The sequence below is a fragment of the Ipomoea nil genome, unplaced genomic scaffold (assembly GCF_001879475.1).
Source record: "Ipomoea nil cultivar Tokyo-kokei standard unplaced genomic scaffold, Asagao_1.1 scaffold1322, whole genome shotgun sequence".
NCBI lineage: Eukaryota > Viridiplantae > Streptophyta > Magnoliopsida > Solanales > Convolvulaceae > Ipomoea > Ipomoea nil.
The window spans coordinates 29,768-42,027 of NW_017617750.1; the positions used below are offsets into that span (position 1 = coordinate 29,768).

Consider the following 12,260-nt stretch of genomic DNA (forward strand, 5'->3'; position numbering starts at 1 on the left):
GCTACTACTTTATTTAGTTTAAGAGCAATAAAGTGGGCAAATTATGCTATGGAACCGTGTCCACCTTGCAAGGTGGACATGCATATCGGAGATGTTCATGCATATGTAAATAAATATTGAATTTTTTTTATTTAAATTGGTAATTCAAAATATATAAATGCAAGATAATATTTATTGAATTTTCTAATCGATATTTGGTAGTGGTAGTTTTCCCCTACATGTTTCATGCATCGTGAGATGTGTGTCGTAGGTTACCATGTGAGAGTATTGAACAAAATATTAATATTTATTATATTTGTATAAAATACTTGGTAAATAAATATATATAATGTATTTTGTATTATAACTTTGATATTTAATTACAAGATAATGTAAAAAGAAGACAATGGGCAATGCAGTGAATATAATAAATTGATAAATTTGAAGGTAATGAATCTTTGAATTGTAGAAAATAAAGATAATATAACTAATGAAATTATATCTATTTTTAAATTTTTTATAATGCATAATTTTTTTAAAAAAAATAAAGGCATTATAGACATCTAATTCTAAATTAATTAAATGCATATGTATTTTTTTTGTTGCAGCTACTACTTTATTTAGCTTAATAAGAGTAATAAAGTGGCGTATATACTTTTCATCAACAATAATGCAATCATTGATTTTTTAAAAAAAAAATACATACAAAAAATATTAATGCAAAAGTATAATTGAAATATTAAGTTTTTTTCTAATTTAAATAATTAAAAGAATATTAAGTTTTTTTCTGATCAAATGATTTTTAAAGTTCTTGATTTATAATCTTTGATGCTTAACTTTGAATGTTATGTATTTAGTCAGACTAATTATTCGAACAAAGTTTATGTTAAATTTTATATTATATATATTTTAAATATATTTTAACATATTCGTAGTATATGTTTAACAATTATGCCAACTCTAATTGGGATGTGGTTCGAAACTAAGACTTTTCAAAAAATATTAATGCAAAAGTATAATTGAAATATTAAGTTTTTTTCTGATTTAAATAATTAAAAGAATATTAAGTTTTTTCTGATCAAATGATTTTTAAAGTTCTTGATTTATAATCTTGGTTGCTTAACTTTGAATGTTATGTATTTAGTCAGACTAATTATTTGAGAACAAAGTTTATGTTAAATTTTATATTATATATATTTTAAATATATTTTAACATATTCGTAGTATATGTTTAACAATTATGCCAACTCTAATTGGGATGTGGTTCGAAACTAAGACTTTTCTTATAGAAATTAATGTGTAAGTTAAAATAATAAATACTTAACGGAATATTCCGTTACTAAAGTTTATGCTAACGGAATTTAGGTTATTTAAGGGAAGAAAATAATATAATAGAGAGTAAATAAGAAAAATCAATAAAAATACTAAAAGAAAAATAATATGAACCATTCATTTTAAGAAACAATAGTATAATATGAATCATTCATTTTAAGAAACAATAGGACCGACATTTTTTTGTTCCAGTTAAGGGCCTAACATTATTGACTCTTATTAGAATTGTAGATATGGTAGGGAATACCCCGACCGACATGCCTTTGCCTTTTGTTCTTATTTATGCAGGTTACAGGTCGTACTTTTTTAGAAGAACCCGGTCGTACCCGATCGGTAGAACACCCGACCAGCGTCTTCAGTACCCGATTGATAGCCCTCAGGCGAGAGACTCGAGAGGAAGCACGTGGCAGCGCTAGGCGTTGACAGGCAGGGCTTACGGGGAGAAGACACGTCATTGCTACGTGGGAGACATGCCGAACGGCCGAACTTGTGTCTTCGGCCCAGCGGCTATAAATAACCGCGGCTGCAACAGTGTGGGGGACTTTTGGACGATCGAAAGGCTATTGTTAGAGCATCCCGATCGCAGTCAGTCGGCCCTCAAAATAGCCAGTGTAGATTGTACTTAGGACCTTCACCTTGATCAATAAAAGACATTTATTTGCTTTAATTGGTCTTATATTATTTTATTCACCTCTTACGTGAGAATTAACACTATATATATATATATATATATATATATATATATATATATATATATATATATATATATATATATATATATATATAAAGATTCAGGTGCGGTGGACAGTCTCTAATGCGGTTAAAACATAGCCATTGGTTATGCTTAAATCAACGTCCAAGATTACTAAAATTAAAAAAAAATGCAGTGGCAATTTTGTAATTTTTGCATCTAGGTCAAAATTAAGGTGCGTGGTTTTGTGATTAAGGTGTGTGAGTCTTGTGCGTAAGGTGGGTGAGTTTTGTGCTTAAGGTGCGTGAGTTGTGTACTTAATGGTAGTAGTTGTTGAAACTTAAGGTGCATGAGTTTTGTGTTTAAGGTGCGTGAATTTGTGCTTAATGTGAGTAGTTGCTGAAACTTAGGTGCGTGAGTTTCCTTCTAAATGTGCGTTGTTTTCATCCTTAAGGTGTGTGATATGTATGCTTAAGGTGCGTCAGTTGTGTGAAACTTAAAGTGAACCATTTTTAAAACCTTAAGGGGTCGTTTGGTTCACGAAATGTCAGATTACCTTAGGGAATGTTAGATTGCTGGGAATGTTAGATTACTAGGAATGTTACATTCCTGTGTTTGGTTAAAATTGAGGTATGTAATATAATCATGTTTGGTTTATGGTTATCTTTTATTCACACACTATAATATCCTTAACATATTTTCATATATTTTAAAAAATTTAAAAATTAAAATAAATAAATAAGATAACGGTATCATATATAATTACATGATTTTAAAATATTTACTAAAATATTGAACTTGAGAAACAAAATTATTTTATATGTTAACCTAACATAATAAAAATAAAAAATATATAATTACAAAAATAATTATATATATATATATATATATATATATATATATATATATATATATATATATATATATATATATATGTGTGTGTGTGTGTGTGTGTGTGTGTGTCTATGTGTGTGATAAACTAACATAACCAAGGTTATCTTACATAACCTTAGAAATTGAAGGTAATCACATTCCCATATGTGTATATATATATATATATATATATATATATATATATATATATATATATATTGTTGGGAAAATACGGTCAAACTAGAAGCCACCTTTCTAGTCCTATTTTCTTGGGTCCGCATGTTTCTTGTCCACACATTTTGTATGGACATGGGAATGAAACTTCCACTTCTAGCGTGAGTGTGTATGGTCATGATTAGAGCTTCATGGCTATAAATAGTGCATCCTTCACTACTGAACAGTGCACTCAAAAGGAAGTTTCCTTCTTTGCTTTCTTCACTTCATTCATACCCTCTAGTCTGAGCATATATAGTCAGGTTCGCCGTTCGCCTACGTGGTTGCTAGTGCAAGCTATCCGTAGTAGGTCTGTGCAACTTGTCGAAAGCGTGCCAGTGTTCTAACTGCACCGTTACCGGGCAAATAACGCTTTTAAGGTAGTGTTATTATAACACGGCACAGATTTCCTTTCAGCCATACACCCGTTGTGTCCGTGCTTCTTAAATGGTTTCCAGCCCCCGCGTTGACATTGCGAATATTTTCCAACAGTTAAAATCGTTACTTTAGCAATAGTCAACTACTCGAATCATGGAGCAGATTATAATAATTTTTTGGCGACATGATGGTGTAGCAACAATAAAGATTAGCAGTGGAAGGCAGTATATTCATACAGAACAATACTGGTGAAGCACACTACTTCAGCTTATGTGTAACCTTTAAGCAAGGGAATACAACATAAATAATTATTGTGTTCATATCGGAGCTTTGACCATACTCCGATGAGGTTTGTCTCCTCATATTTTAATATGACACATGCATATTTATATGATAATAGACTATCATATGGAAATGATTATTTTGAGCAAAAGTAGTCATATATCATTGGGCATTGACCATATTTCCTTAAAACTATAATAATGTCATAAATTAGAAGATGGTTTGCCTATATCTTTGCATCCAATTGATTATTATGTTTTGAGAGCATTTGAAACGTGAAATCTATTTTGTGACAAGTATTTTAGAAATCACCATTTCATATTCTATATGGTAAGTGCTTTGAATATTATAGAGAAAATTAACAGCAAGATGAGTATTGAGTTTCTTTAAATAAGTAGTTATTTTGAGTAACTATAATTTGCTCTAGCTTTAAGGGCTCGCATGAGGTATGATTTTCTTAGTACTAAATACTAGTTGAGTGGCCTAGAGTTTGATTACTTAGTAGTACTTATTTCTGTAATTTTGCATTTCCTCAGTTTAAGATTATTATTAGAGATAATCGACTGATGTATTGGACTGACTAATTCGGAGACGTGAATTGTCAGTCAGTTAGATAGAATGCAAATTAGTTTGTAGAGGAAAATCTAGAGCAGATAATAAATCAACACATACGATGTTTAGCCAGTTCGATACAGTGTGTATCTACATCTCAGGGACGATCACCGAGGTGTCCAATCCACTAACTCATAATCCAATGTACAAAGGTAGAGAAACAACAATCTCACCCAAGTGCCCCACACAAGGTACGTACCCAGTCTACAAAGATTTAGTGGATTGTTGAAGTCGGAGAGTCACGCATGCAGAAGTCCAATGAAATCCCTTCAATTGGAGAGCTAACTCTGATGCAGTCCGCTTCAATGACGCAGTCCTACGCTGTTCCCACAACTGAGTGATCTTCGCGTCCTTTCGTTTAAGCAATGATAGTTCTTCTCAAGTTATTCATCATAATCACCAAGAACTTATTGTCTTGAGAAGAGGCATGATAATCAAAGATATGTGTCTCTATGTAGCATGGAGTGTTTTCGTCTTCTTAAAATCGTAACCCTAATTCTTGACCGAATAAGGATACTTATACTTCCTTGGTAAGAACACTCTCCAAAAATATCTTTGATTGTAGATGGTAGGACAATTTGTGAAGAATGCAATCTTAAAGATTCGGTTCAAACCTTCCAAAAAAGATCCGCTGATATTCTTTCCAAAACTGTCTTCTCAAACTGCGTTCAGCATTTTGGAAACATCTTCCTTTATCAGATCTTCAGTGTCAGTGTGTATGTTGATGAACCTGATCAATCAGTCTTCTGTAAGAGTAAACAGACACCAAGCTAAACCCTATCTTAGTTTGCCATAATAATATTGCCAATTATATGTTGGGATTTTTGGAGAAAATAAAAACACTAACAATTTCATTAGTATGTTGAATACTAATGACATTGATTGAAAAAAAAAATTGTGCTTAGATATTATATTGCTCAAGTTCTTTACTAAAAATATTTGTATGAAAAATAAGAGCATATATCAAAGGCTTCAATTGCAATTTAATGAGAACATGGAAAAGTCATCATTCTTGAACATTCTGTCTAGGAAGATGGTTTTTAAGTAAACTTCGGTTTCACCACTCGACCTGGGAGTACTTAAGAAGTAAGGTGTTGATCATGCAGGCTAGTTAGAGCGCCACTTGATCTTCACCTGAAATGATGTTGGCTTTCATATGTTGTTAAACAATCAAAGTCTTGCAATAGAAATTGTTGAAGTACTGCAATAGTAATATTAATCTGCATCATATGAATGCTTTATATGAGTCTCAATCTCCTCAAGTGAAGGAAGAGTTGTGCAGGTGACAACTTTGAGTGTTAAAATTATACTTGTTGAATTCACCTTGTTGAGAGATATTTCCTAATAAATGTTAGTTTGAACATATCCTTTGCGTATGAGATTAATTTCTTGTAAAAATATGATGTGAAATTTGTGATTATGTTGTTCAACTTGAAGCAGCATGTGGACAACATTATCTCTATGGCTTACTAACAATGAGCATTTGTATATATATTATTTAAATTCTTGGTTGAGTCATCTTGAAAGACCTATAATTCTTGTTTAAAGGGTAATTATGATGGGTTGAGATAACCAAGTTTGTTGAAATATATTCAACTGTTGAGTATGTATCAGGCAAAGTGTGAAGCTACTATAATCCTCCACAAAGCAAATTGGCAAAACTTAGTCTACAAAGGAGCTAATGTTGGGCACCAAAGATCAATCTGGGTAAGAGATCAAATACATTTGACAAAAATGTTTGGGGTGTTGCATTGTGGGGGTGATTAACTCCTTATGTTTTCACCAATAGTTTTCTATGTGGTATTGAGAATAATGATGAAAGAGAATGTTTCATGTTAAGTATGAAAATCTCAAGGAATTATTTACGAGTAACGAAGTACTCGTCAAAGTGCTTGTATGTTTGATTAAGAGAATCAACTTACTTGAAGGCTAATTATGAGGATTAGTGGTTGAATCATTGGAAGGACTTAAAGTCCAACTGGCAATGAATTCGTGGTGGGTTCCACTTTTGTGGTTAAACGAAGCGATGGAAAGAATTACAAAGTAGTACACTAGTTGGTCATTCCGACAATGTGTGTACTTGTGAGGCTGAGCTACAGCTCTTAATGAATTCATAACTCTATGAGAAGGATGGTTTTTTTGAGACAAAGCTAATGAATTCACCGCATAATGACCCGAGTACAAAAGTGCTCTTAGTGACTTATACTCAATTGAGGTGGTCTATTTTGAGGTAGACCTAAAGAGATCCCTGACTTGAGTGAGAAAGGGTTAACCGCCTCTTATGAAATATAATGAGGGGGTATCTCAAGAAGCTGAGTGGCTAAAAATATGTTGATAAACGTGCAGTTGTGGGGGTGTCCAACACCTTCACTACATAGACACGGTGATTCACAAATTGTCGTTTGCATTGCAAAGAATAGTGTCTATGATAGAAAGAAAAGACTTATAACTGATTTATGTCTTTAACCACTCTATAAGCCTTTAAAGGTGGTCTATATACTGAGATAGACTTGATAGAGTTAAAAGTCTATATTGAGATGGACTTGAAAAGTCATAAAAGTCTGTAATGCGATAAGACTTGTCAGAGTTAAGAGTCTATGGTGAGATAGACTTTGACAGGGTAGAGGTCTATATTAAGATAGACATAACAGACTTGAATACTAAGGATATTCATAAGAAGTCAAAAAGTTTGACTTTCGTAGAACCTGCTACTTAGAGTTGGTGTGTGCATTAGAGTTTAAAATTTATCTAACCGGTGAGTTCAAGATTCATATCACTCTCGAGAAGAAAATTACTCAATGTCACTACTTGTCAGTTCAAGTTCTCAAACACTGGCATTAAGATCAAGTCGAGTGTATTGCTCAGATATTATCCTTTCTAGCCTTCTACTTTGAACGTGTGAGGGATTGTTGGGAAAATACGGTCAAACTAGAAGCCACCTTTCTAGTCCTATTTTCTTAGGTCCGCATGTTTCTTGTCCACACATTGTGTATGGGCATGGGAATGAAACTTCCACTTTTAGTGTGAGTGTGTATGGTCATGATTAGAGCTTCATGGCTATAAATAGTGCATCCTTCACTACTGAACAGTGCACTCAAAAGGAAGTTTCCTTCTTTGCTTTCTTCACTTCATACATACCCTCTAGTATGAGCATATATAGTCAGGTTCGCCTACGTGGTCGCTAGTGCAAGCTATCTGTATTAGGTCTCTGTAGCCTGTCCAAAGTATGTCAGGGCTCTAACTGCACCGTTACCGGGCAAATAACTCTTTTAAGGTAGTGTTATTATAACACGACACAGATTTCCTTTCAGCGATACACCCGTTGTGTCTGTGCTTCTTAAAAGGTTTCCAGCCCGCACGTTGACGTTGCGAATATTTTCCAACACACACACACACACACACACACACACACACACACACACACACATATATATATATATATATATATATATATATATATATATATATATATATATATAATGTCCAATATTTATTTTTAAATAAATATTTCAAATATATCTATATAAGATAAGTTCATGGTATAACAAGTGTATGGGCCATGATCCATCTTGTAAGGTAGACCACTGATATAAGAATTATTTATATTACAAATTATTTTTTTAATTCCTTTCAAAAAAGATTATTTTTAATTATTGAAGGTTATTTTTTGTATATTATAATTTGCAAAAAAGTATTGGATTAAGGATTAAAAAATACAGATTATCTACTAAATAATATAAGAGCCTATGTTGCTTAGCTTGTACTAATAAACTGATTAAGTTTAAGGGATCTCCAAATATCCATTTGTCCTTGCTAGTTATAATTTTGAAGCCTGTTGCCTTCATCTTTTAAATAGAAACACAAGTACAGGAGCCAATGGTCTGTTTAAAATTTGCAGCTTGCAATAGTTCCAATTCTCAAATGGTAGTTTGGAAGTGAATGCTTCAATCGTCTCAAATTTCTCCCTGAAAAACAATGTGAAACACCTTGCCTTAAAACTTCCCATAAAGAACCAAACTAAACGACTGAAAATAAAGTTTGAAGTTATCACATTCAAACAATCCAAAACAAGTTTCTGGTTATACTAAATGGCGGAAACTTCTTCACCAAATAGATTTTGCCAGAAAGCATGAAGGTGAGACAAAGAATATTAGGTGATGATAAAGGACATTGAGCGGAAAAAAGTAGCTTTAATTTTAACCAATTTATCTCAGTTTATAAAGGTTTAGAACTTCTATCTATTCCTTTTCTTTTTTTTTTTTTCCTTTATTTTCCTTGACATGATGAATACAAAATTACTAACAATATCTCAATTACATTATAAATGATTGCTACAACAATAGGTAATGTATGAACAACAATACTATCAAATCAAATATAAGGCGATTACTACACTTCCTCAGACTTGTCAAAATAAAAATGCAAATCAAGAAACACTAGAAAAGTTATTACCTTCCACTGCTGGAAAACAGCGATTTTCCGACCACCGGAAAGTGGTCGGAAATCACTATAATCACGACGGAAACCACTGTTCCGACCAATTTTCCGACCACTTTAGGGATCCGGAATAACGCTAGTCGGAAATTCCAACCACTCTATCAAGTGGACGGAAGTTCCGACCACAATAAAAGGTGGTCGAACATTTTTGGTCAATTGCGAAAGGGGGCTGGCCATCTATTTCTGTGCATTTTACGGTCGAAAATTTCCGACCAACCACCAAATTGTTGGAAATCACAATCCGTTGACTATAAGGAATTGCAAGTTTCTGACCACCATTTGGTCGGAAATATCTATCTCTTACATTTATGGAATTGTGATTTCCGACCACTGGTGGTCGGAAACCAAGTGTCAAAAATTATTTATAAAAAGAATTTCACTGTTTTTAATTTACCCTGCAATAATAATTTTTTTTTAAATAAAAATACTTTTATAACAATGTAAATCCCCAAAAACTAGCAATTTTATAATAATGTCACTTCACATTTCCAAAAAAGTAGCTACTTCACATTTCAAAAAGTAGTAGCTACTTTACAATTCTAAATATTTTCACCATTTACAAACACAAGTACTTAGTCAAAAAAAAAAAGTAGCTACTTCACATTTCAAAAAGTAGTAGCTACTTTACAATTCTAAATATTTTCACCATTTACAGCACGAGTACTTAGTCAAAAGATTACGCTGGAGATTGGGTAGCATCATTCACATTGATATTATCTAAACCAATACCACTACTTTGATTGCTATGAGCTGTAGGAACAACAGATTGTAATAATTCTGGATGTGCACCACTTAACAACTCCATAATTTTCTTGTTTTGCTCCAAAATCTCCTCGTTGCTTTGCTCCAATTGTTTAATTCTCTCCTCACAAGCTGCATGTGAGGATGATTCTCCATATGTAGATTTTTTTCGCCTTGCCACCTCGGGGAAGTAATGTTGGGTACTTGATCCAAACCCAAAAATAGAACCTCCCTTCTTCAAGCCACCTGTTGCCTCATACCAAATAGTTGCTGGTTCAAGTTCTGGTTGAGTTTGTTGTTTTTCATTTACAATCTCCTATATTAATAAACAATTAAAATCAGAAATAGAATTAAGTACAAATTTCAATTTTATTAGAAAATTTCAGTATGGGCAATTAATTCCAGTAAACTGGAAGGAATTAATTCCAGTAAGGAAACTGGAATTAATTACTTCCAGTTCACTGGAATGAATTAATTCCAGTAAAGAAACTGGAATTAATTACTTCCAGTTCTAGTGGAATTAATTCCAGTGAACCGGAAGTAATTAATTCCGGTAAACTGGAATTAGTTCCAGTAATGGACTAGAAGAAAAAATTCATTTTCTAGAATTAGTTCAATATTTCGATCAATCATAAATAGAAGAAAAAATTTAAGATAGCCAAACAATATAATCAAATCATTTTCTAGTTATATAGAGGACAACATACAAGTTATCAATCTTAATATACAATACTCATAATAAGCTAAGGTTACTCAATACCTATTGTGCAAAGATTAAAACCTAACAGTGAACCACACTTCAATGCTTAACTAGTAGCTTATAATGGTCAATGGTAATCAAAGTTAGATTATAGGAATTGAGATTCTCACCACGACTTGTTGGGCTTTTTTGCACACAAACTCATCGGTGTTTTTTCGTTTGTGTGTAGCTTGGAACAGGATTGCATGGGATGGGTCCTCTCCAAGCTTTTCTTTCTATCCAACATCAATAAACCAAACATTAATGTTGCTGTTAAACTTTAAATTGTATTTAGATATTAATTATTAAATGACTTACTAATCTTCGCCTGTGCTCGGTCGTTGGGATTGAACCTCCAGTATGCAACGAGCGTCCCATTCCACCGCAATCTGAATTTCTATTTTTCTTGTTCTTCTCGGATAGCGCTTTGAATGCGTCCGTCTCCCAAAGTCTTTGATATTGAGCCAGAACCGAAGGATCCATCCATAGCGATGGTGATTTACCTTTTTTCAAGTTGATGCACACTTAATTAAAAACTTCAATTCCAATATAAACTTTGCTAGATTACTAGAATTAATTCCAATACAAACTGAAATTAATTAAAAATTCCAGTTTTACTTAAACTGGAGATTCAAGTAAACTGGAATAAATTGTTAGTTTACTGGATTCCAGTTGGTTAGTTTACTGGAATTAATTCCAATAAATTCCAGCAAACTGTTTCGGTGATGATTTACCTTCTTTCAATCTTAAGCGCACTTGTCCCAACGTGTCGCTAAGTCTTTTGGGAGCATTTCTATCATATATTTTCCTGATAACTGATTCATCTTCTGGATTCCATTTACAGAATTTCTTTGATAAAAAAAATAAACAAATTGAAATTAGTAAACATAAGTAAGAACTCTTGTCCCAATTCTAGTTATAATGTAATTTACCTTGTATTCATTAAACCAAATATCCTTTATACTTTGAGGTGTACTTTTCTAGGATCTGCTGCGAAATCAGGAAACCATCTATCAAAGTGCTTCCATGCTTCACCATCTGAAGGATGACACATAATACCAGGTTCGCGGCGATTTTCATAATGCCACCGCATGTGTGAAGCAGAGCTATGTGATGCATACAATCGTTGCAATCTAGGGATGAGAGGAAGGTAATGCATTCTTTTGCGTGGCACATCTTTTGCACGAGTATATCTAGGTGGGCGTGGTTTAAATCTTGGCTCACCACAAAACTTACAGTGCTTGTCATTTATTTCAGACTTATAGTACAACATACAACTGTTTACACAACAATCAATCTTCTCATGTCCAAGATCAAGCTTTGTAAGTAATTTTTTTGCATCATAATACCTGTTAGGTACTCGATTATCGGGACCCATCAAATGATTAATATACTCAAATATCTGATCCATTGCTAGCTGCGGTATATTAAAAGTTGTGTTGATATTCATCATCCTTAATGTATATGCCAGCTCTGTTTCTTCACTAACATTCATTGATAAAGGTTGTCTCGCAGCATTTAACAAATCATAGAAGTTTTGTGCACTACTATGTGGCTCTTCATCTTGGTAATTCTCGGCATTTAGTGGGAAAAATGATGGACCAGATGCATCAAAAATCATTTGTTCATACCGATTATTTTCACTAGGGCCCTCATTCATATTTGGTTGTATTTAGGGGGGAAGCTCACCGTGACACGTCCAAACCCAATAATTCGGTTCAAAACCCTTCTTATACAAATGAACACGAACATCATCTGCAGACAAGTGTACTCTATTCCTACACTTACTACATGGACACCTAATCTGCGTTGAAACCTCGTAACCATGAAGTCTGCTTGCATAATTTATAAATTCCTCAACACCGACTAAAAACTCATTAGTGTACCCCCTCCTTCCTCGTAATAATCGGTTATACATCCATT

The 12,260-nt window shown here is 33.1% G+C and overlaps 1 long non-coding RNA gene across 1 annotated transcript; it reads left to right on the forward strand.

Annotated features, from left to right (window-relative positions):
- Nucleotides 1–4,795: 4,795 nt before the first annotated feature.
- On the forward strand, nt 4,796–11,775 carry LOC109185531. Its single transcript, XR_002054980.1, has 3 exons — nt 4,796–4,806; nt 11,048–11,053; nt 11,694–11,775. It is a non-coding gene; the product is annotated as an uncharacterized LOC109185531 (long non-coding RNA).
- The last annotated feature ends 485 nt before the right edge of the window (nt 11,776–12,260 follow it).